Source organism: Myodes glareolus, chromosome 27, assembly GCF_982192425.1.
Source record: "Myodes glareolus chromosome 27, mMyoGla1.1, whole genome shotgun sequence".
Lineage (NCBI taxonomy): Eukaryota > Metazoa > Chordata > Mammalia > Rodentia > Cricetidae > Myodes > Myodes glareolus.
The window spans coordinates 28738386-28762926 of NC_142052.1; the positions used below are offsets into that span (position 1 = coordinate 28738386).

General features: G+C 36.6%; 1 protein-coding gene and 1 pseudogene across 2 annotated transcripts in view; one reads left to right on the forward strand and one right to left on the reverse strand.

Moving 5' to 3' along the window:
* Window positions 1-24541, reverse strand: part of LOC148117629 (uncharacterized) — a 46461-nt gene that overhangs the window by 16246 nt on the left and 5674 nt on the right. The gene's annotated exons all lie outside the window — the stretch shown is intronic.
* LOC148117630 (DAZ-associated protein 2 pseudogene) lies at window positions 23441-24417 on the forward strand (annotated as a pseudogene).

Consider the following 24541-nt stretch of genomic DNA (forward strand, 5'->3'; position numbering starts at 1 on the left):
TTGGTCTTAGAAATTAGTTAAGATTGAATGATAATGCTCTCTTATGAACTATTATCTCTTTTACTCAAGAGATCTTTTTTTGAAACTAATCTTTAAGGATTTAAGTGGTCTCTATAACTTTCTTCCCTAATTTAATACATATCTTGGTTTTTATTCTGAATGCAATGTATCTTTAAAGCATACAGATTGGCTTAATTTAGCAGGGATTTTTTTTTATTATCTAGTGTTTACCCTCACCTGTTGTATCCTTTTTATTAGCATTTAAAAATTTAAAAGTTAATAATCTATTCTGTAACATATCTCTGCGGGCTTTAATTACCCCTTTCTGTTAACTGAGTACATATTTTAAGATGCCAGATGAAGTGTTAATCTAATTAATCTTTTTCAAGCCCAAAACGACCTATAAAATGATTTAAAATCTGCTTCCTGCTACATGGCATAAAGTTGAATATGTGGCTTGTGCCCTGTCTACCTGTCTAATACAATGCACAGCTGTGAAATCTCTGCAAATCAGAAACTCCTTTTGAACTAAGCTTCAGTGGATAACACCATTGCAGCTAGTGGCACCACCAGGTTAAAAGCATTCTACTCAACTATCGCTCTACCAGGTCCTACACTATTTGTAATCTTGATAACACAAACCTGAAATTGGAATGCAATATTCAGAACTTCTAGAAACTAAACCTTCAATTTTCTAATCTCTCTTACCAGTGTACAACAAAAGCAGTGCTCAGGTGTGCATTGTGGACAGCGATACAACCAGCATCATTTCCTTCCATTCCAGGGATGCAGAGTCTCCCCTTCCCCAGTAAATCCATACACAAGGAGGCTCAGAGAACAAGGACCACTGCCAACATGAACCACATAGACCACCAAAACTACAGTCTGGATCATGGTACTTCCAAGTCCCAGCAGAGATGACATTTCAACAGACCTGCTCTGAACACCCCCCACTCGTTACGGGGTAGCTTGTGGTTTCCTTACCACTCCCTACAGTGGAGACAGAAGAGAATCATGAAAAGAACTCACAAACTGTCAGCCACTAGTACTCTTGATTCCTAACCCTTCCCAGAATCCCTCACTGGCTACGGACAGCCAGCTGGGTCTCTCAATATTAGCAGTTCTTCTATAGGAGGATCAGAAATCAAATGACTCAGACACCACAGTCCTTCCAGTTCTGCAATGAGTATCCTTGATTCTTCACAAAAATTTAGATGTTACCACTATATGGAAGTTATGTTAAAGATTCGTTATACAACTGCCATTCCTCCATGCAAGGAAAGATTACTGTTGATCTAACTAGTGTGTGTGTGTGTGTGTGTGTGTGTGTGTCAGTCCTAGAAAAGCACAGCAGAGAGATTTATTTCAAATAAGATCCAATTATCCACTTATAAGTGAAAGAAAACACAGTCCTTCATTTGAGTAAAGTGTTTCAAGTGAAAAATCAATTAAAATTTGATATCTATAAGAGACAAATCAACAAGATTGTAGTAATCAGGATTGTACCAGTAGAAAGATGCCCTGTCCATCAGTGATCGTTCTATATTAACACATGTGAGGATCACTTGATTAAACAATGCACCATTATCTTTTTTATGGCTAATTTCATTTTTAGTCATAATTGAAACGTATCATCATGGGGTATGATGGAATTGGAATTCCTGTATATGAAGGGCAATGATCAACCCAGTGTAATTAGCATGTCTATCACCTCAAGCATTTATCATTTCTTTGTGTTTAAAGCATTTAAATATCTTTCCTCTTATAAATTTAAAAATATACAATGAACTATTGTTAACTATAGTGTCCCTACTTTGCTATGGAGTACTAGAACTTAACCTGTTTAATCATTAAATCTCTATCTCAATAATTCTCTGTCCATTTTTGTCACCCTTCCCAACCTGTGGTAAATACTATCCTGCTGTGTATCTCCAGAATATTTAGGAGTTTATCTCCTACAGGAGAATAACAAGAGGTAGTTGCCAGTCTTCAACGTAGCCCCCATTGTATGTGTCACAGTCAAAGAAAAGATTGTTTCCTTGTGAACCATAACTCTGCACCTACTTAACACATGAACTGTAGGATCTTCTCCTGATGGGGATGTTAGAGGAAAATCTCAAGGGATGTGGAGTGTCCCTGATCCAAAATGGTGGTACCGTACTTGTGTGGTATGATGATGTCAGATGATTTCAGATACTGGGATATGCATATACAAAATGAATAACTGGAGACTGATAATCAAGTCTAACCTGTTATTGTTTTATGTTTCATATATGCCTTATCCAGATGCCTTGAAGGTGATTAATGTGTATGTACATTAACTGCAGCTTATCACATAACGTCAGGAATATAATTTTCCACTTATTCTGTTATGTTGGCACTCAAACGGTTTAGGATTTTGGATCATTTCATATTTGGGATTGTTTCATATTTGTTTATTTGTTTTTGTTTTTCATTTTTATTATTATTATATATTATCATGTAGTAATTTGTAAATGTCCTTACTAGTCATTCCTCGCATCCTCAGACCAGGAAATCTAGATCCTGGAAAAAGAGTAGAACTTATTTTATGGAAACAAATTACTGTAGATACACTAATTTGAACAAATATAACTGGATATATAACTGGATAACTCTGCCTAAAAGAACTGTTATTTTACAGGTTTAAGATGAACATCCCAAGAGAAAATGACTGAAACTTGGTGTGCTCTATTATAAATCTTTCGACTTTGCACTATATGGCCATAAAACCTATTTCAACTTTTTAAAATAATATTTGGGGATAACAATTGCCTAATTTCCATCTTCTTTATTCTTCTTCCAAGCCTTTCCATAGACTGCATTGTTTTTTAATTCATGGCCTCTTTTTACTCTTAAAGCAATCACTGTTGAAATGTGACCTTTCTTTGGCAGCAGAATTTATGAGTTGTGATGCAGAGACTTGTCTGCCCTGGACATTGAGTGTGTAATGAAATATGCACACAAGGGACACTGTATCTTGGAGAGGAACAGGAAGTGTACTGAGAGACTGAAAGAGTTCCTACTGAAATACAAATGTACTTCATGAAAGTCTTGTCTTCCTCTAGGGTGGAAGGCCATAGCTGGGAAGGCTTGTGCAGTCTAATCTTTGATCTCTCCTCATCTAGTAGGGGGACTGCTATTATCCCAAGGCCCAGCTGGGTAATTTTATGGGGCAAAATTGGGAGGTTGGGAGGTATATTTTGGGATTTTTCTAGATTTCTCCTCTTATGATGCTCTTGGAAAATGTGAGGGAGCATGGGAAGTGGAGGTACATTGCCTTCTGAATAGCAGGAGAAGGTTTGCTGACTTGTCAGATATTCTGGAAGTTTGGCGGACCATATCATAGACAATGGTTCTGTTCATTCATGTGTTGACCTAGGCCATTCACCCAGGACTCTAAACATTCTCGAGTGTGTATTTGGAAAATGTAAAGAGACATAGAAAGAAGACTGCAGTATAGTATAGTATAGTATAGTATAGTATAGTATAGTATAGTATAGTATAGTGACAAAGAATACATTGTTGTTTTCACCTAAAAGATTCAACACTTGGTATGATTTAAATGAGAAAACAAACAACGAAAATAATGCATGCTCCAGAATTTAACAGTGAACCTTAATGTGACATGAGATTGTGTAGTATCATGGGAAATGAACTCTGATAGCAGTGAATTGGAATTTCCCACAGATATCAGCTAAAATTTAATAACAGCATGTTGCATTGTTAGAGTTGATGTAAAATTACACATATTTAGTGTATTTATTTTGATACATATGGATATTACCCCCGGGGCCAGCACCATTACCACAGGGGGCATAGTAAAGTGTTACGCCCAGACGTTCTCTTTATAGCCATATTTTTATGTGTCTTCACAATATACAGAGTAGTACTCATAAAATGACATAAATTACTATAGATCCCAGCAATCACCTAAGTATATTTTCCACATTATTAAAATTAGAATTAAGAAGTATTGGATTCTCATGCTTGTGGCAGTTATATTCATGGTATTCTAAATATAAAAACAACCTAAATGTTCACTTCTAGGAAAAAAATGTATTGTCTCATGAGGCCACTGTGCTAAAAAATAAAGGAGGACAATAACAATGGTCAAAAGCTCAGAAACTCATAAAGGACTGTCACAGTTAGTACTGTGTCCATCATAAAATAAAATGTAATTACAGCTTAGGGTATGTCAACCCATCTATTTCTCCCATCTGTTTCTAATCACTATTGTGCTCTCATAAATCATGTGGAAGTGAGAGCTTCAGCAATAAAAAATGAGAATCTAAGGTAGCAATAAAAAATGAAGGACAAAGAATGACTCTAGGTGAGGCAACCACTGTTAAAGGGTTATTTTAAAGTTCATTAAGTTGGTATGTGGAGAACAAAAATATCAAGCTTTTTAAAGCAATAATTGTTATGAGATGCAAATGTGCTATTATGGCATAAAAATGCTGAAAAATTGCTTTATTTTGTTAGTCTGAGAACTTTTGCCAATGAGTCATACTACACCAAAAGTAAAATTAAAGTGAAGAAATAGACTGCCTTGTTGTGTTTCAATTTAAATAACGACAATACATGGTAGTTTCCGATAGTTTATGCCCAGATGAATAAGCCTTCATTATTTCTAATCTGAACTATTTAGGAACTCTTTGTACAACAACAAATTGGTGACCATAAGGCTAGAATCCTCACTATTGTTGAGTCTCTCCAGACCCCTATCTAGTGAACAGTTACTTTTCCCTAACTGACAGCTCAAAATTACCACACAGGAGCTTTAATGATTTTAAGAATTGAAAATACTTACCCAAAAGATCATAGTTATTACTAACCTGCTCTTACATTTATGTTAACCCATATTTCTTATTTAGTATCTTCCATTGGTAGAACATTTATCAGCATGGCACATTCATGTCGTGATCCCTCAGCCTCATGCCCAGCTTCTGGCCAGTCAGTGCTTTAATAAACTAATTTAAATGACTAATCATTTGAGTATACTAGAGAATTTTCCCAACTCAGACGTTACTTGGAAATGGGATTTGGCTTACTCAATATTCAAAACCTGGGTACTCATGAAACTGTAACATCATTTTAATGTAAACCCTACTCAATAGCTGGGAATTTCCAGGTTACAAATATAAATAGGTGTAAATAAACATTTAGAATGCTATACAAGCAAAGCATTTGTATGTATATCTGTTTGTATGCTCCAGTGCATATCTGTGTGTGTATGTTTGTGCATGAGTGTGTATACATATTTATGGAGATATATGTATGTATGCGATTTTGTGTTTGTCTGTCTGTGTGTATACCTGTGGAAGACAGAGAAGAAACTCTGATGTTATTCCTATGATTTTCTCAAACTTATTTGTTATTTCTTTTGAGATATGGTCTGTGATTGCTCTGTAACTTTCCAAGTAGGCTAGGTTATCTGGCCAATAAGCCCTAGGTACCCAATGTTCTCTGTGTCATAGTACTATGTTAAACGTCCCTGTGACCATATTTGTTTTTCTTTTTCTCTTCAGCTTGAATTCTGGGCCTTGAATTGAGTTCTTTAAGCTCACAAAACAAGCTCTCCTGTCTTCTCAGCCACACTCAATTCCAGATTTTTTGTTCTCACTGCTTGGTTTTGGTTTAGTTTTTGAGAAAATACCATGTAGCCTAGAGACTGGGCCCCCAAATGCAGTATAACATGTTTATGTGAAGTCCAGAGTTGATATGAAGGGCCTGCCTCAATCCTTCTCTCTCTCTCTCTCTCTCTCTCTCTCTCTCTCTCTCTCTCTCTCTCTCTCTCTCTGTCTGTCTCTCTCCCCTTTCTCTCTATGTATATACTGTTTTGAGACAGAATCCAGCACTGAAGCTTTCTGATTCTCCTACTCTGGCCAATCAACAAATCCCAGGGATCCTCTTTTCTACACCTTATCTTAGCTAGGATCGCAGGCATAGCCATCCATAACTACATTTTATTTGGCTACTGGGAATACAAAATCAAGTACCCAATTTTTGCACACAAGACTTTAACACTCAAAGTTCCAAAGACATTTTCTAAAAAGCAGGCTATAAAAACAATGTGAACAGATGGTTAGATATTAGGTAAACAGACTGATATATGAGAAGACAAACATTAAATGCATATCAATTATGAAGTCTATATGTGCAGTTTAGGAGTTTACTGGCATGGTTACATTTTGAACATGAAATAACCCCATAGTTTATGTGCTTATTGACTGATTTCCCAGATCGTAACACCATTTGAGGAATGTGGGATGATTATAATCTACTTGGAGGGAAAAGATCACTGGAGATATGCCTTGAAAGTTATATATTTCCCTGATCTTTGCTGTATTCTTTCCTTCTGCTTTCTGGCCCCCATGTCATTAGAAAATTCCTCAACAACCTGATCCAGCCATTATGATTTTCTGTCCAAGGGCAAAGAACAAGCAATTGTGAACAGTTGTACCCAGAAAAAATCTCCACCTCTACTGGGCCTTCCACAAGACTAATTAATTGATTAGTACTTCAGTGACTGTGGAGAGGTTTGAATGATATAGGTTCAGAGCATGATTCTAGTCTACATTGATTATTTTTTTACATTTGATTATTTGATTATGTTTAGCACCTTTAACAGCCACTTGTCTTTGTCACTGAAGTCAGTTTATAATCCAAGACCAAGCTAAGGTGAAGAGATAACTGAGTATCCTACAAAGGTATGACTGTCCAGAAGAAGGTAGACTGGTCTTCTCAAAAGAATCACAGGTGCTGCTGTGGAGAAACTAGATGGTAGTGGAAAACCAACACACATCTGCCTCCTACTGAAGGACTCTGAATCCTATTCTAGAGTCTATACTGAGCAACAAGTTTTTATTTATTTATGATAATATTATATTCCCTGGAATTTAAGTCACATGAGCACCCCTATTGGTATTAGAAACATTGATGGCAGACAGGTAAGTGTTTGCTTTTTAACAGGACTTTTGTAAGATTATGATAAACGCAAAAAGCAATGTTCAATTATCACAGTCTAATGACCTTCTTGGAAGTATTCCCTGGAACTCAGTATGAATTGCCATAGCAACATAACTAACTATTCCAGGGACAATACCCAAAGAAAATGACTTAGCATTCCAGTTGGTTCTCTGGGTTTGGAACTGTGGGAGCTGAGGAGTATGAGCAGATGAGCCTAAGTCTTTGATTTATGTACTTGGATTTCCCCAAGGTCCATCAGACCATAAGAAGATTTGGCTAAAGCACAGATAAGGGTGTGAGTCCTGAGAGGTGCAGGATGAATCAGAGACTGCAGAAGGAACCCGAGTCTCTTCCCATAACACATGAAGGTGGACCTAGAAACTCACATCATGGTAATGCCAGGAAATAGAGTTGGAGCTGGGGGTGATCTAAAATCTATAGATAGGAATTCCTGAGGTATTTTTAATGTTTTGATGTGTGAAATCAAGAAGGGACCAAGTAAAACACCTCTGTTCTTGGCTGTACCTGCCTGGCACTGTTGAACAACAGCAATGAAGAATATGGGAGCAGAAACCAATGATATAATAGCAAAAAACAATGAAGAAATCAATAAAAAATAATATAATTCTTTTATGAAAACCATAATGAGACTGTAAATCTTTAGAAGAAAATGACTCATGTTCTCACAATCAGAAAATATATGGAAAACAACATTTCTAAATTTGCAGAATAAGGAAAATAGAACTGTAACATCTTGTAAAAGATGAAAGCCTACAATGTTCAACAATGTATTTGAGCCTAATGGATAACATAAAGAAAAATATGTCAAGCATGAAGAGACAAATGAGTTAACTTGCACTTAAAAGTTCCATTAGCAGTTGGGGAAAAATTATGGTGACCAGTAACTTGGGAAAGGTTATCAGGAAGATAGTTAGAAGGTGGTTACAAGGGATATTTTTTAAAGAGCAAGATGGCTGGAATTAATATGTCATGGAAGCATCACTCTTCACAATAGCTTTAAATAACATAAAATATCTTGGAGTAACTTTAAGTAAGCAAGTAGAAAATCTGTATGACAAGAAGTTTAAGTCTTTGGGGGCTGGAGAGATGGCTCAGTGGTTAAGAGCATTGCCTGTTCTTCCAAAGGTCCTGAGTTCAATTCCTGCCAACCACATGGTGGCTCACAACCATCTGTAAGGATGTCTGGTGCCCTCTTCTGGCCTGCAGACATACGGACAGAATATTGTATACATAATAAATATTAAAAAAAGAAGTTTAACTCTTTGATGAAAGAAGTTGAAGAGGACACCAGAAAATGTCCCATTCTCTTTGGTAGGTAGAATTAACAAAGTAAAAATAGCAATCTTACCAAAAGCAATCTCCAAAGTCAGTGCCATTTCCATCCAAATCCCAGAAAAATTCTTCACAGAACTTGAAAATTTGATACTCATTTTCATATAGAAAAGCAAAAAGAAAATACAAGAAGCTCAAAACAGTCCTGTCCAACAAATAACTTCTGGAGTCATCACAATCCCTGACTTCAAACTACTACAGAGCTACCATACTGAAAGCAGACCAGTATTGGCAGAAAAACAGACAGGAGGACCAAGGGATCTTATTGGAAAACCAAGTCAAAATGTATCAAAGACCTCAACAACAACAACAAAAACAATAACAACAAAAAACACCCTGAACCTCATAGAATACAAAGTAGGAAGTACACTTGAATGCTTTGGCATAGGAGATCACTTGCTAAATATTCCAGTAGGACAGACACTGAGAGAAACAACTAATAAATGGTTCCTCCGGAAACTGAGAAGTTTCTGTAAAGCAAAGATCACTGTCATCAAGACAGAAAGGCAGCCTATAGAATGGGAAAAGATCTTCATCAACCCCACATCAGATAGAAGATTGATCTCTAAGACTTATAAAGAACTCAAGAAATTGGTTATCAGAAAAATCCAATAACAAATGGGGTACACACCTAAACAGGGAACTCTCAAAAAAAATGAATCTATAATAACTGAGAGACACTTAGCGAAATGCCCAACATTTTTAGTCATTAGAGAAATGTAAATCAAAACAACTCTGAGATTCCATCTTAGCTCTGTAAATATAGGCAATATCAAAACCACTGAAGACAATTTAAGCTGGAGAGGTTGTGGGATAAAGGGAATACGCCTACATTTCTTATGGGAGTGCAAACTGGTACAGCTGCTTTGGATATCAATATGGTGGTTTCTCAGAAAATTAGGAAGCAATCTGGGTGGTAGTGGTGCATGCTTTTAATCCTAGCACTTGGTAGGCAGAGACAGGTAGATCTCTGTAAGTTTGACACCAGTGTGGTATACAAGAGATAGTTTCAGGACATGCTCCAAAGCTACAGAGCACCTCTGTCTTGAAAAATCAAAAAAAGAAAAGGAAAAAAAAAGAAACAATCTATCTCAAGACCTAGCAATCCCACTTTTTTGTATATAACCAAAGGATGCTCAATCATAACACATGGACAAGTGCTCAAATATATCTATAGCAACATTATTTGTCATATCCAGAACCTGAAAACAACCCCTCCACTGAACAATGGATAAAGAAATTGTTGTACATTTGCACAGTGAAGTAGTACACAAGGAAAAAATAATGACCACTTGAAATTTCTGGGCAATTGGCTGGATCTATAAAACATATAAAATGAGTTAACGCGGACCAAGAAAGGCAAATATGTACTCACTCCTAAATGGTTTTCAGATATAAAGCAATGGACAACCAGCCTACAATACACAATCCCAGAGAACATAGACAACAAAGAGGACCCTAATAGAGGTATCATGGATATATGTGGTATGTAGAAAAAGACAAGATTTCTGAATAAATTGGTAGCACGTAGTTCATGAGAGAAGGTAGAAGACGAGGGTAGAGCACTGATTTAGTGAAAGAAACACACCCTAACCCTGAAAGCAGAACAAAAGGAACACAGCCTGACATAAAACCAGAGCCAAAGAATACACTTTGGCCCTGGAACCAGAACCAAATTGGCCTCTGGCCAACTGAACATAAAACTAAACAATCCCTTTGCAGGAAAATCAACCAATAGTTGAACATAAAACCAACTAATTCCCAATTATGAAATCTAACCAATCTGAGGTTATCTAAGCTCAAGGGGATTGAAATCTGACTAATACCCTCCCTGAAAGTCTTCTCCCTGGAAAACTCCATTCCTAAGAAGCCCTAGAAAATCCCCTGTTTGTGTTCAGTTGGGAACTGTCTTTTTCCACATTTGCTGAGTCAGCCAATTTCCTGGATTCCTCCATCAGTAATAAATTTTGAAAGAATTTTGGGTCACGATCATTTGGTGACACAGATCAGAGTTTATTCTTGGAAGATCCAACAGGGTAGCATGGCCAAACAAAGTAATAACTTCTTTTCATAAACAGCAGATTGGTCCATTTCTGCATGGTTTCTCCTTAGCAGAGTGACGCAGAAGTAATAACAACTTTTGCAGTAGTTGAGATTAAAAGGATATTTCTGCAGTAAATCTCACTTAGAAGCAGAGAGGAAATCAGCTCTAATGGCTCTCTCTCAGAGAAGAGCATGGTTTCCTTATATTGTGGGTGACCATCCCATACCAGACCCCAGATTCAGATATGGCCTTTCATCTCATTAAGTAAGGATACCTTCTTTTCTCATGACTGTTGGTAACCAGGTTATACCTTCAGAATTGTAGGTATAGCCTGACTTCCTGAGAAGTTTGGATACCTTTATCTCCATAGCTATAACACTTGTATGTATATCTGAACTTCCCAAAAAGTTAGGATACTTCCCCCAGAGTTGTAACACTATGAAGTATAGCCTGACTTTCTGACAAGTCAGGAGCCCTTTACCTCTGGAGCTGTAATACTTGCAGTGCACATACATCAGCATTCTCACATGCACACAATCACACTCATGATTTTCTTTAGGTCCCCATGAGATTATAAGCACCCATAAACCAGCAGGAAGTAGCCTGAAATACTATGCCCACATTACCCCAAAAATGGACTATGGATATTTTTCATTGTTTAAAAAAAAAGAGGGAAATGGTGCGGGTAATTGTCTGTATTCTGTCAATCATGTATTTTAATAAAACGCTGATTGACCAGGCAGGAAGTAGAGACAGGTCAACCAGACAGGAAGTAGAGGCGGGGCAAAGAAAATAGGAGAAGACTAGGGAGGAGGAAGCTCCCTCCCTCACTCCTGCCCAGATCACTGGAGCAACAAGATGTGAGCTGTCTTGCTGAAAAAGGTCCTGAGCCTATGGCTAAAATAGATCAGAAAAATGGGTTAATCAAGATGTGAGCGTTAGCTAATAAGTAGCCTGACCTAATGGGTCAATCAGCATTATAACTTATAGAGATCTCCTGTGTGATTGATTTTATTTGGGGCATGCCAACTGTGGGGAACTGGGCAGGACAGAAACCCTAATAAGCAGGGCCCCTCATGTTACAGATGGACACACTCAAACTCACCCTGAATAAAAAGTACAAATTCTGAGTAGACTTTTGTTCTGATTATTTGTCCATCCACTTGACCATAGAATGGTCAATAAAATGAACCTGAGAAACAAGCAGGTGTAGCTATCCTAATATCTAACAAAATTGACTGCAAACTAAAATCAATCAGAATAGATGGGGAAGTACACTTCATACTCATCACAGGAAAAATCCATCAAGATGAAGTCTCAGTCCTGAACATCTATGCCCCTAATATAAAAGCACCCAAATATGTAAAAGAAACATTGCTAAAGCTTAAATCATAAATCAAACTCTACACATTAATAGTAGGACACTTAAACACCCCACTTTTTCCAAGTCAAACAGACTGAAACTTAACAGAGAATTAAGACAGCTACAGATGTTATGACTCAAATGGACTTAACACACATCTACAGAATATTCCACCCAAAAGCAGAAGGTTGTTTTCAGCACCTCTAGGACCTTTTCCAAAATTGACTCCATATGTGGTAACAAAGCAAATTTCAACAGACACAAAAATTGGAATCACCCCAAGTCTTATCAAATCACCATGTTTTAAAGTTAGACTTCAATAACACCAATCACAGAAAGTTTACAAACTCTTGGAAAGTGAACAGTGCTCAGTTGTATCACAGTGGGTCAAAGAAGAAAGAAAGAAAGAAAGAAAGAAAGAAAGAAAGAAAGAAAGAGAGAGAGAGGGGGGAGGGAGGGAAGGAGGGAGGAAAGAAAGAAGGAAGGAATTGAACACTTTCTGTAATTCAACAATAACAAAGCACAACATTCCCAAACCTTTGGGACACTATGAAAGCAGTGCTGTGAAGATAATCCATAGCACTAAGTGCCTACATAAACAACATGGAGAAATCTCACACTAGTAACTTAAGAGAACACCTGAAAGCTCCAGATAAAAAGCAGCAGTCTCACTCAAGATGAGTAGATGAAAAGAAATAATCAAATTTAGGGCTGAAATCAATAACATATAAACAAGGAAAACAATACAAAGACTCAATGTAACAAAGAATGGTCCTTTGAAAAAATAAAGAAGATAGACATACCCTTATCCAAGTTAACCAAAAAGCAGAGAGAGAGAACATCTAAATTAACAAAATCATAAATGAAAAGGTAGATTGTTTGCCGAGGTTTCTGTCTTTCCTGATTCCTGCAGTCTTTAAGTCCCAAAGAAATCACAAAATGATATACTTTAAATATAAATTGATTGGCCTAGTATCTAAGGCTTCTTATTAACTCTTATAACATGCATTAGCCCACAATGCTTGTCTGTGTTAGTCATGTGGCTTGATACAATTTTCCGCAAGGCAGTCACATCTTGCTTGCTCTGGGTCTGGTGTCCTCTCTGTCTTGGGTAATGACTGCCAACTTCTTCCAGAATTCTCATTGCCCTGGCTATATCTCCTGCCTGGCTGCTGGACATTCAGCATTCATTTAAAATAGAGGTGACAGGGTACAGACCATTGTCCCACAGCAGTGGACATAACCTAAGACTCTGAGGAAATTCAGAGAATCTTTATGTTATACCTCAAAACCTGTATTCCAAAAAATTGGAAAATGTAAAGTAAATGAACAATTGTCTGGATAGGTACCACATAACAAAATTAAATCAGGACCAGGAAAACAATTTAGATAAACCTATAACCTGCAAAGAATTAGAGCAGACATCAAAAGCCCCCCTCAAAAAAAAAATCCAGGGCTGAATGGTTTCAGTGAAGAAATCTAGCAGAACTTCAAAAAAGAGTTAACACCTATATTATTCAATTTTTTTTTACAGAAAATACAATGAGAAAGAAGATTTCCAAACTCTTTTTATGAAGTTACAGTTACCCTAATAATAAAACCACAAAGAGACTCAATCAAGAAAGAAAATTACAGACCAATCTCCCTCATGATCATTGGTGCAAAAATACTCAGTAAAATACTTGCAAACCAAATCTAAGACACATCCAAAAAATTATTCACCATGGTGAAGTCAGCTTCATCCCAGAGATGCAGGATGGTTTAACACGTGAAAGTCTGTCAATGTAATCCACCATATAAATAAATAAAAAAAAAATACGATCATTTCATTAGATGCTGAAAAAGTAGTTGACAAAATCTAATACCCCTTCATGAAAAAGGTCTTGGAATGATCAGGGATACAAGGAGGGTATCTTAACATAATAAAAGAAATAAACAAAAGGCAACAGTACACATCAAATTAAATGGAGAGAATCACTAAAATGAGGAACAAAACAAGGCTGTTCTCTCTCAACATACCTATAAAACATAGTTCTTGAAGTTCCAGTTTGAGTAAATGACAACAAAAAAAGACCAAGAGGATCCAAATTAGTAAGAAAGAAGTCAAACTTTTGCTTGCTATTTGCAGATGACATGATATTATACATACGTGACCTAAAAAACTCTTTCAGGGAACTCCTACAGCTAATAAATCCCTTCAGTAATGTGTCAGGATACAAGATCAACTAAAAAAAAAACAGTAATCGTTCTATATACAAATGATAAAGAACATGAGAAAGAAATCAGAGTAGCATCACTATTCAAATAGGCACAAATAATATAAAATATCTTCAGGTAACACTAACTAAAGAAGAAAATGATGTGTTAGACCAAAACTTTGTCTTTAATGAAAGAAATTGAAGAAAATACCAGAAAATGGAATGTTGTTCTTAGATAGGTAAGATCAACATAATAACAAAGGCAACCCTACCATAAAAATAATCTATAGATTTAACGCAATCATCTTCAACATCCCAACATGATTCTTCACAGACCTTGAAAGCACACTACTCAAATTCATAGGGGAAAACAAGACACCAAGGAAAGCCAATAATGCTGTACAGTAGTAGAACTTCTGGAAGTATCACCACCTCAGCTTATAGAGCTATAGTAATGAAAGGCGATTGGTATTGGCATAAAAACAGACATGTTGACAAATGAAATCGAAACAAAGACTCAGATATGAATCTACATACCTATAAAAACCTGATTTTTGAAAAGAAGCTAAAATTATATAACCAGAGATATACAGAGAATCCCTGTCTCTGAAAACTAAGCAAAAAGACAACTGGGCATATAAGGTTCCTCTGGTGAACCATTCCTTTGTAGAAAGTTGAAATCTACTAAAAGGTTATGATGTGTGGAATATCTGTTTGCTGTGGAAATAGAATCATGGCTAGAGATGACCTACTGACATAAATGAACAAAATTTGGTAATATAAACTAATGACTTACATGCTTTTTCTTTACCCTGTCTCATTCCTTATTGATAGGATCAATCTTTTCAGTATTTGGGTTCTGGTTCAATGAGCCAGAAAAGTAACTTTGTAGTATCCGAATGTCATCCAGCTGTATATTTATTTTATTGTAAATAATGAAGAGTGGTCAATAAATAGTTTTACATTCCTTTAAAAAAGGAGTGGTAAAAGTCAGAATATGGGCAACGAGGTCAAGACTATGATGGGGATACCCACTGAAACAGTTTACCTGACATAATTGGAGACCACCAACTTCAGACTGATGGGGAAGGAACCAGCATAGGATCAAACTCGACTGTCTGAATGTGGATGACAGTTATACAACTGGAACAAACTGCAGGGCCACTGACTGTGGGACCAGGATTAGTTCCTACTGCTTGTAGTGGATTTTTGGAACCCATTCTCTTTGGATGGATACATTGCTTTGCCTGGATATAGAAGGGAGGGCCTTGGTCCTTCTTCAAACAATATGGTAGACCTTATTGACTCCCCCCATGGGAATCTTTACTTTCTTTGAGGAGTGGGTGAAATGTGTGGAGCAGAGGTGAAGGGAACTGGATGAGAGGAGGGAGTAGGAACTGGTATTGGTATGTAAAATGTGAAAAACAAATTTAAAGTAAAGTAAAGAAATGCACAAAAGAAAAAATACTTAATATGCCCCCAAAAAGACAAAGATCTATGGTAAAGCCAGATTCAGAAGGAAATACATATGGTCCAAACAGTTAAAAAGTTTTTAAAAAATACATTCAGGCTTGGGAGAAAAGAGAAAAAGGGAAAAAAATTCCTTTAAAATAAATAGATTAGTCAGGTGTGGTGGCACATGCCTTTCATCCCAGTAGTTGGGAGTCAGAGGCAGGAGGATCTCTGTGAGTTCAGTGACAGTCTGGGCTACAGAGTTAGCTCCAGGACAACCAAAGATACACAGAGAAACTCTTTCTCAAAAAACCCAAAATAAAGAAAATAAATGTAAAAAATAGAGTAAAAAAACAGCAAAATAAAGGCAGAAGTCTGGGTTATGTATATTATTGTGTTTTCTATGAATTTGTAAACTGTGCATGAGCTAACTACAGAAAGACATTTTATTGTATGGGCTCCTAAGCTAAACCAACACATATATTTAAAAGTATCTTGACTTCAAAATTTGAGTCTAATGATATGTAACTTGGAAAATATGTTCTGCTTTTGTTTCCACAGATGATGAAAAACTATAGATTAATTTAAGGCTAATGTGATTTGATGAAACATGATCCCCGGAAAGGTCTCTATGAACCCTAAAAATACTTTGCCCAAAAAACAAGAGAAAGCAATTTGAAGAAAATAATGCTCAAATGATAATCTCTAAAATGATAATTTATAGATGTTTATTTCCATTTAAATGGGGTTGATTATAAAGGATTAATGGTCAGAGCCAATGTCTCTCTACTAGAGAAAAAAGGTGGATATAATATTGAGATAAATACATTAGTATGATTTTGATCTATTGGAAAAAATTCAAGGTCGATTGTAGTACACTATATATATACACTCTATGTTCTATATATTATATTCTATATATATTATATATGTTTCTACTCTTTTTTAAGTTATCATCTTTATTTTATTTAATTTTTTTTTTGGTGGTGTTAGGAATTGAACTTACTTGTTGGCACAGTAGCCATTTCTACCATTTTTCTTTCCTCAAAGCTATCTTTATAAATAATAGTTGCTAATTTTTGTTCCATGGTCCTGGGTGTAAGGTTGAAGTCCTATGTATTACTAGACTGTTGTCAAGGCTCTGATGGCTGCCACTTACTGAGTGCTGGGTAGAGTCCTGAGACCTTGGGCATCCCACTTACTTTCTTAGGTAAATCAGACATTAGTGTCTAGAATTTTAAACTTTTAGGTCCAAAACTTCAGAAAATTAAAAGCAAATGAATATACTCTTCTTTGAGATTTTAAAGATAGTTTTTTTTCTCACTGACATAATTCTTGAAGCTATTTTCCTTTCCTGAGCATTTCCTTATAGTAAACTTAACGTTCAAGAACATTTATTCTTGCTTCATGATTTGTACTATTTTTACATGTGGTTACAATAACAACCAGGTATGAGAGTAAGCCCAGTGGAGTCTCTCTAAACTACAATATCCTTGGTGGGAGCCACAACTCAGGGCAACCAGAAAGCAGGCTGTTAGCAGGATCTGATATTATCTGACTTTCACTGTGGCGAAGATTTGCTCTGTTAGGATTGCAGAATAGTCTGTTCATTTCTGTAGAAGTCTGCTAACTTACTGTTTTGTTTTGGATCTAACATTTGTTATACCATTTTAGAAAAATTTCATGTTTTATTCACCTGACATAAATTCTTTTGAATATATCTTAAATACATTTTCAAAAACATGTTCTTTGTTTTATTAGCTGAATGCATATGTGCTGATTATTTCAGTATTTATAGAATTAGAGTCTCACTAAAATTTACTAAATGTACTCATTTAGTGGATTTGCTCATTTAGTGCTAGCATCCTAAACAGCAAAATACTATCTAGGCCATGTTCTTTAGATGTCACCACAACTGACAGAAACTCCAATAAATAATTTTATAAGTTTTGTAATTCAGTATAGAAAAGTTTGACCTTATAATAAAAATTTTTTTATGTATAGTCTTTTAAATAGCCCTATCCTTTTAAAAATAAACTGAGTAAAATTACCTTGAGCAGATCTGTCATTTGAAACAAAATAAAATAAAAAAAATATTCATTTAAAAAATAAAAAGTATCAATCCAAATGGATCAAAGAACACAACATAAAGTCAGTGACACTGAATCCTATAGAAGAGAAAGCGGGAAGTATGATTGAATGCATTGGCACGAGGAACCACTTCCAAAATAGAAACCCAGCAGTACAGATACTGAGGAAAACAATTAATAAATGAGACCTTTTAAAACAGAAAAGCTTCTGTAAAGCAAAGGACATGGTCAACAACACAAAAGGACAGCATACAGAATGGAAAAAGATCTTCACTAACACCACATCAGACAGAGGTTTGATCTTTAAAATATACAAAGAACTCAAGAAATTGGACACCAAAAGACCACATAGTCTAATAAAAAAGTGGAGTACAGACCTAAACAGAGAATTCTCCATAGAGGAATCTAAAATGGCTGAAAGACACTTAAAGAAATGTACAACATCCCTAGTCATCAGAGAAATGCAAATCAAAACAACTCTGAGATTCCATCTTACACATGTAAAAATGGCCAAGATCAAAAACACTGATGACAAATTATGCTGGAGTCGTTATGGGAAAAGGGAACATTTTGCATTGCTGGTGGGAATGCAAGCTGGTACATCGCCTTTGGATGTCAGGGTGGCAATTTTTCAAAAGATTTGGAAACAACCTTTCTCAAGACTCAATAATAGCACTTTTAGGTATATATCCAAAAGATGCTCAATTGTGCCACAAAGACTTGTGCTCAACTATGTTCATAGCAGCTTTGTTTGTGATAACCAGAACCTGGAAACAACCTAAATGCCCCTCGGTAAAATGGACAAAAAAAAAACCTGTGGTACATTTAAGCAATGGAGTACTACACAACAGAAAGAAATAACAACAGCTTGAATTTTGCAGGAAAATGGATGAAATTAGAAAACATTATTTTGAAAAAAAGAAGTAGAAGAAGAAAGAAAGAAAAATTAAACATTAGGAATAGTTAGAAGTGGAGACAGATATCTAGGAGTTCATTAATATGACAGATTTTTGTTGCTAGAGGGCAACATGAATATTGAAACTTTAGTGGGTAGATTGAAGTCCTAGAGGGTAAGATTCAGAAGAGTCATTTTACCTAAGACAGTGAGCAGGAATTATTAAGAGTGAACTAGTTCAGTAAGAACAATGCCTATAGGGTGCCAGAGAATATCCTATCATTAGGGGAATGAAAGAACAAATGCACACTATCTGTATTATTAATGTAAATACACATGTTCAATATTCAATTGTTTATAAACACACAGATTCCACAGTGCTTTTGCTAAAGCCAGTGGAGAAATAGGAAATTATCCTCTGATCTTCACGTAAGCTTTATTTATCAGAATACAAACAAAATATCAGGCAGTGAACTTTGTAGTTTAATTTTTCTCAATGCTTCAATGTTACCATATATGACTATAACAATTTTTATTATTCATTAAACAGTTGATTCAAATCTAGGGTGCTTTCTGTGTCCTGGCTATTGTACATATAATTACAATGACCATAAATTAGCAGATTTACCATACATGATATAGACTTCTGGATGTTTATGCCAGTGGTGGTACTGCTGGGTACATAGTATCTTTAGAGGTGGCCTTTCAAGGAACCTCCAGATTGAGTTTAAAAATGGTTAAACCAGCTTGCATTTCCTTAAGCACTGAAATGGAGTTCAACTTTCGGCACATTGTTTCCAGGATTTGTCATTTTTTTAAAAAAAAATAGGTATATTGACATTAATGAAATCAAATCAGAGAGAAATAGTAATTGGTTTGCATTTCCCCAATACTTAATAAGTGCGTTAAAGACTTAAATGTTTGTCAGCCATTTGTATTTCACTTTCTGAGAATTCTCTATTTAGCTCTATTCTCCGTGTTTAATATTTAAAACATAAACAAAGGACAACTTCTTTCCCCTTCCTCTCTCCAATCACTTCATGCCCCTGTCCCTGTTGTGGAAGGATACTTTCACAATGTCAGCATGTGTTACATTTGTCTATGCCATGGAATATTATTTTAGCTATGTGAAGTTGTGTTGCATTTGCTTCATTGTGTAAAGAGGTATTGTTGTTTTGTCTTGTCTGCCTAAGGCACTTGATTGGTCCAAAAGCTGAACAGTAAATAGCTAACAGAAGGCAGGACTGGCTGGTAGAAGGGATAAATTGGAGGAGGAATCTAGAGAGAACAAGGCTAGAATGGACGAGAATGAGAGGGACAAGCCCAGGACCTAAAGTTAGGCAGCAGCCAACCAGCCAGATATCAGAAGCAGAAACAAATATAGGACATACCGAAAGGAAGGAGGCAAAATGTAGATAAAGAGAAACAGGGAAGTTATAAGAGCTAGCAAGAAACAAGCCTAAGAAAAAATGTCAGCATGTCGTGATCTTGGAACTGGTTTATGGATCAAAGAAAGCATGATCTGTGCCACCAGTTCCTTTGCCTCAAATTAACTGTTTCTAACTATTTTAGAAAAACATTCTTAAAAAGTAACTGGCAGGTGGTGGTGGCAAATGGCATTAATCCCAGTGCTCAGGAGGCAGAATCAGGTGGATTTCTATGAGTTCAAGGCTGGCCTGGTCTATAGAGTGAGTTCTAGTACAGGTTCCTAAGACAGAGAGAAATCCTGTCTCGAAAAACTAAAAGTAAAAAAAAATACCTGGTTTACTGGTAGCTGTAAAGTTTACTTTAATAGGCATTATTTCACCTTCGACAGTTGGAGTCTTAGCACTAAAACAAAATGTCCAAATACCATAATTACAGAGAAACTAGTTAAAATGTTCCTAAATTACCAACTGTTCAAGAAAAATTGATTCTAATTTCATAGAATGAAGTAATGAGGAATGGAGAAAATGTAAGCAGTGTGAAATTTCTCCCACTTCCAGTTTATTGAAATTTAAGAAAATATAAAGACAACTATTTTGGATATGCCATCTTGTACAGAAAATTATTATGCTCTGGAAAAATGAGCTAATTGTATAGAATAGAATGTTTCCTGGAAGTTGTTTTAAAATATCCAACATATTTATTTATTAAGCTATACAGTGTGCGTTTTAGGCTATCTGGAGCATTCTTATGAGATGTTCACAAAGAACAAAGCAAAATTTTATTCAACTCTATTTGTAAAGGAAAACATTCAGTGATTGGGGATTTTCTTGATTAATGATTCATGACGGAGGAACCAGCCCACTGTAGAGCTGCACTATTCCTGGTCAGGTGGTTCTGCAGTGTATAAGATTGCAAACAGAACTTTTAGATGTGTGTTTCTTTTCTAATGAGAGAGAGAAATGGGGGGGTAGTATGGGTTGTATGGGAAGATGTGAGAGGAATTGGGGATATGGAAATCATAATCAAAATATATTGTCTGAAAATATATTTTCAATTTAAAAAGAAAAGAATAAAGAAAGAAAATTGAAGTCAGGAACAACAAGTCAGGAAGCAGTATTCCTCCAGGGTCTCTATTTATGCTCCTGCACCTATGTTTCTGTATTGATTTCCTGACTGACTTGCATTCATGGTGGTCTGTGTATGCCAAGTAAACCCTTTCCTCCCACAAGGACTAAGTGAATTCCATGAATCTAAAAGCATCCACTGAACTGGAGAAGAGGAAACAAAAAAGAGACAGGGGCACAGTAGGGGTTGAAATAAAGGGTGGGATTGATCATGGTACATTAAACTTACATATGAAATTGTAAGCCAGGCAGTGGTGATGCACGACTTTAATCCCAGCACTAGGGAGGCAGAGGCAGGCAGATCCCTGCTTCTCTGAGATCAGCCTAGTCTACAAGACTTAGCTCCAGAACAGGCTTCAAGGCTACAGAGAAACCCTGTCTCAAAAAACCAAATAAATAAATGAATAAATTATAAAATAAGAAAGGATGGATAATGTAGGAATAACAAACTAAGACAGTCAAAAACTTGAACTTCTCAACATGTTTCTGATCAGTTAGGGGCTAGGTGGAAGAAAAGCAACTGGAACATCATATATCATCCTAACACCTGTTTGTAGTTTGATTAATTAAAACCCAGAGACAGATGTGGGGGATCAACCTGAAGACCAGAAAAGCAAAGCAATCAGGTACACACTCTTAACTCAGCCTGAAATGGCAATTTTCAAGACTGCTTCCAAGAATCATGAGAATTACACTGAGCCTGAAATCAGACTCCTCCAATCTTATAATCCTCTCTAGTGCTGGGATTAAAGGTGTGCACAACTACTGCCCAATTTCTAAGGCAAACTAGTGGGGTTATGGGGAAAAAAGGTGTGTGCCACCACTACATGGTCAGTATGGCTGATCAGTGCAACTGCTTTACTCTCTGATCTTCAGGCAAGTTTTATTTATTAAAATACAGATGAACTATCAGTACATCTATTAACTAAATGATAGTTGCTTAAACTGGAAATTTTACAAAAGGATGACAGGAAAGTACTGGAAAGATGACAGTGGGCTGATTTTCAGAAGTATTATGACATAATTAAGATTCAAACAGGAGTGGGAAACTACAAATGCATGACAGTATGAATAATGACAAGAGTTCTTGAAATATTTTGTATTCCTTCAAAGTAATCCATTTCAGAGCCTCTAACATTCACTCAAATAAAATCTAATTAATTTGTCACTCAGGACAGGTCTAACGACTGAAATTAGTGAACTCAATGAAAATATGATGAAAATGAAGACAATTCGGTTTACCATGTTTCAATGAAAAGACAACATAATAGGTGCTGTGGACAAAGCTTGCCTAGTTGGTGGAGTGTTTCCCTGCATTCACATCACCAAAAACATGTGTAGCAGCTGTGGTAGTGGTGTGCACTTCTAATCCCAGCAATTCTGGAAACTTAGAAGGATCAGAAGTTCAAGGATTCACAGGAGGTCACAATTAGTCTGGGCTACCTGAGAGCCTGTCTCAAAATACTAAACTAAACAAACAATAGTAATAATATCATCACAGACAAGATGAAACAAATCTGTGATAGGCAAAAGATTGAGGAAGAGGAGCAAAAGCCCAACAATAAAGAGCACTGATTCCTTTTCTAAGGGGCCTGGAATGATTTCCAACATCCACAGAGAAACCAACAACCATCTTTAATTCCATTTGCAGGGAATCACTCACTAGGTAAGAGAAATGCAAGTGGCACACAGACATACGTGTAGGCACCAGGATTCCATAAATAGCTGCTGAAATATAGACAAGGAAACCCCAGGATTTCTGGCTATGTTTAATCTTGTGTACACCTCATTTTTAACCCAGGGACCCTGAATCCATGGCAAACACCAAACTGATCCCCAAAACCAAGCTGGCTAAGCAAGTCTAATGTTGTGAAAACACAAGGCACTAGATTTTTCCCTACATGGACAACAATGTGTTCTCAGGGGCCTAGAAGAACCTACTCCAGGACTGCAACAAAATTTTTTTCCCTAATTTGTAATGGTCTTGACCTTCTTGGTACATTATAGCTGTTATAGAAAAGTAATAATAGCTTTACTTAAATACAGGTAATGTCTTCATGCTTTCATAGGTCTGAAAATGTATCTTGAATTAAACTAATCTGAGCTCAAAAAATCTATCTTCCAACTGAAGAATAGGAAACATCCTTCCCAATGACTGTCTAGTTGTAAGCAAGATTTCTTAGCATTTCTTAGCAGATTTCATATTTGTTAGAATACACAATCATTTACTTAGACATATACAAGGTAAGAAATAACTGGAAGAAAAATGATATTTTCCAGGTCATGATGTATAATCCCAGCTCTTAGAAGTTAGCAATATTTCCCCAAGTGTCAGAATAGCTGGGGTTACAAAAATGAATTCCAGGAATGTTATTCAGAAAAATTAGCTCAAATATAGCAATTACTTTATTAAATAGAAGTTTAACAACATTGTAAATATTATTTAGCTAAGATATTTTGTTGACTTTGTGACAAAAAGTAATATATTTTCTTAAGTACAGACATGATAGCATCCATAAGAAAAGCTTCAGTCTTTATTGAAAGGTAAGATACATGGATAAAAAACTTAAAAATTAAGAAATGAAGTAATCTATAAAGACAACTATCCTACTGTGAGAAAAGCCACAGTGAACTGAAAAACAATACAAATAATTTTTAAGCAAACACTTGATCTATTTACTGAAACCATAGTGAAGAAAACACATTTTCCGGACACAGAGCGACTCCGAACAGGAAAAGGATGAAAAAAATAACCGTCCATGACGCCGAGCGAAGCGGACCCGTAGCCACCACGAACAGCAAAGGTCAATATCCAACACAGCTTACCTACCCTGTGCAACCACCTGGGAATCCAATATACCCTCAGACCTTACACCTTCCTCAGGCTCCACCCTACACAGACGCTCCGCCTGCGTACTCAGAGCACTATCGTCCAAGCTTTGTTCATCTAGGGGCAGCCACAGTCCCTACCACGTCAGCTGCGTTTCCTGGCGCCTCTCTGTAGCTGCCTATGGCCCAGTCTGTGGCTATTGGGCCTTTAGGCTCCACAGTCCCCATGGCTTACTATCCAGTCGGTCCCATCTATCCACCTGGCTCAGCAGTGCTGGTAGAAGGAGGGTATGATGCAGGTGCCAGATTTGGCACTGGCCCTACCGCTGGCAACATTCCCCCTCCACCCCCTGGATGCCCTCCCAACGCTGCTCAGCTTGCAGTCATGCAGGAAGCCAACGTCCTTGTGACTCAGCGCAAGGAAAACTTCTTCATGGGTGGCTCAGATGGTGGCTACACCATTTGGTGAAGAACCGTGGCCACGCCTGTGCCGGGAAAGACATCATGTACCTTCAGCACTTCTCACTATGTAACTGCTTTAGTCATATTAACCTCAAGTTGCAGTTTAGACACATGTTTTTCGGGGTGTCTTTCTGGTGTCCAAACTTTGAGGCACTTTTCAAATTTAATAAGGAACCATGTAAGTGTAGCAGTTCCTCCCTAGAGCATTTGAGGTAGGGAGGCATCCATTCTTCAAATGAGTGTGAGTGAAGCAGCCGAGGCTCTTCCCTAATCTTCTGCAGTAACACTGTACCATTCTGGTCTGCGCTTTTAG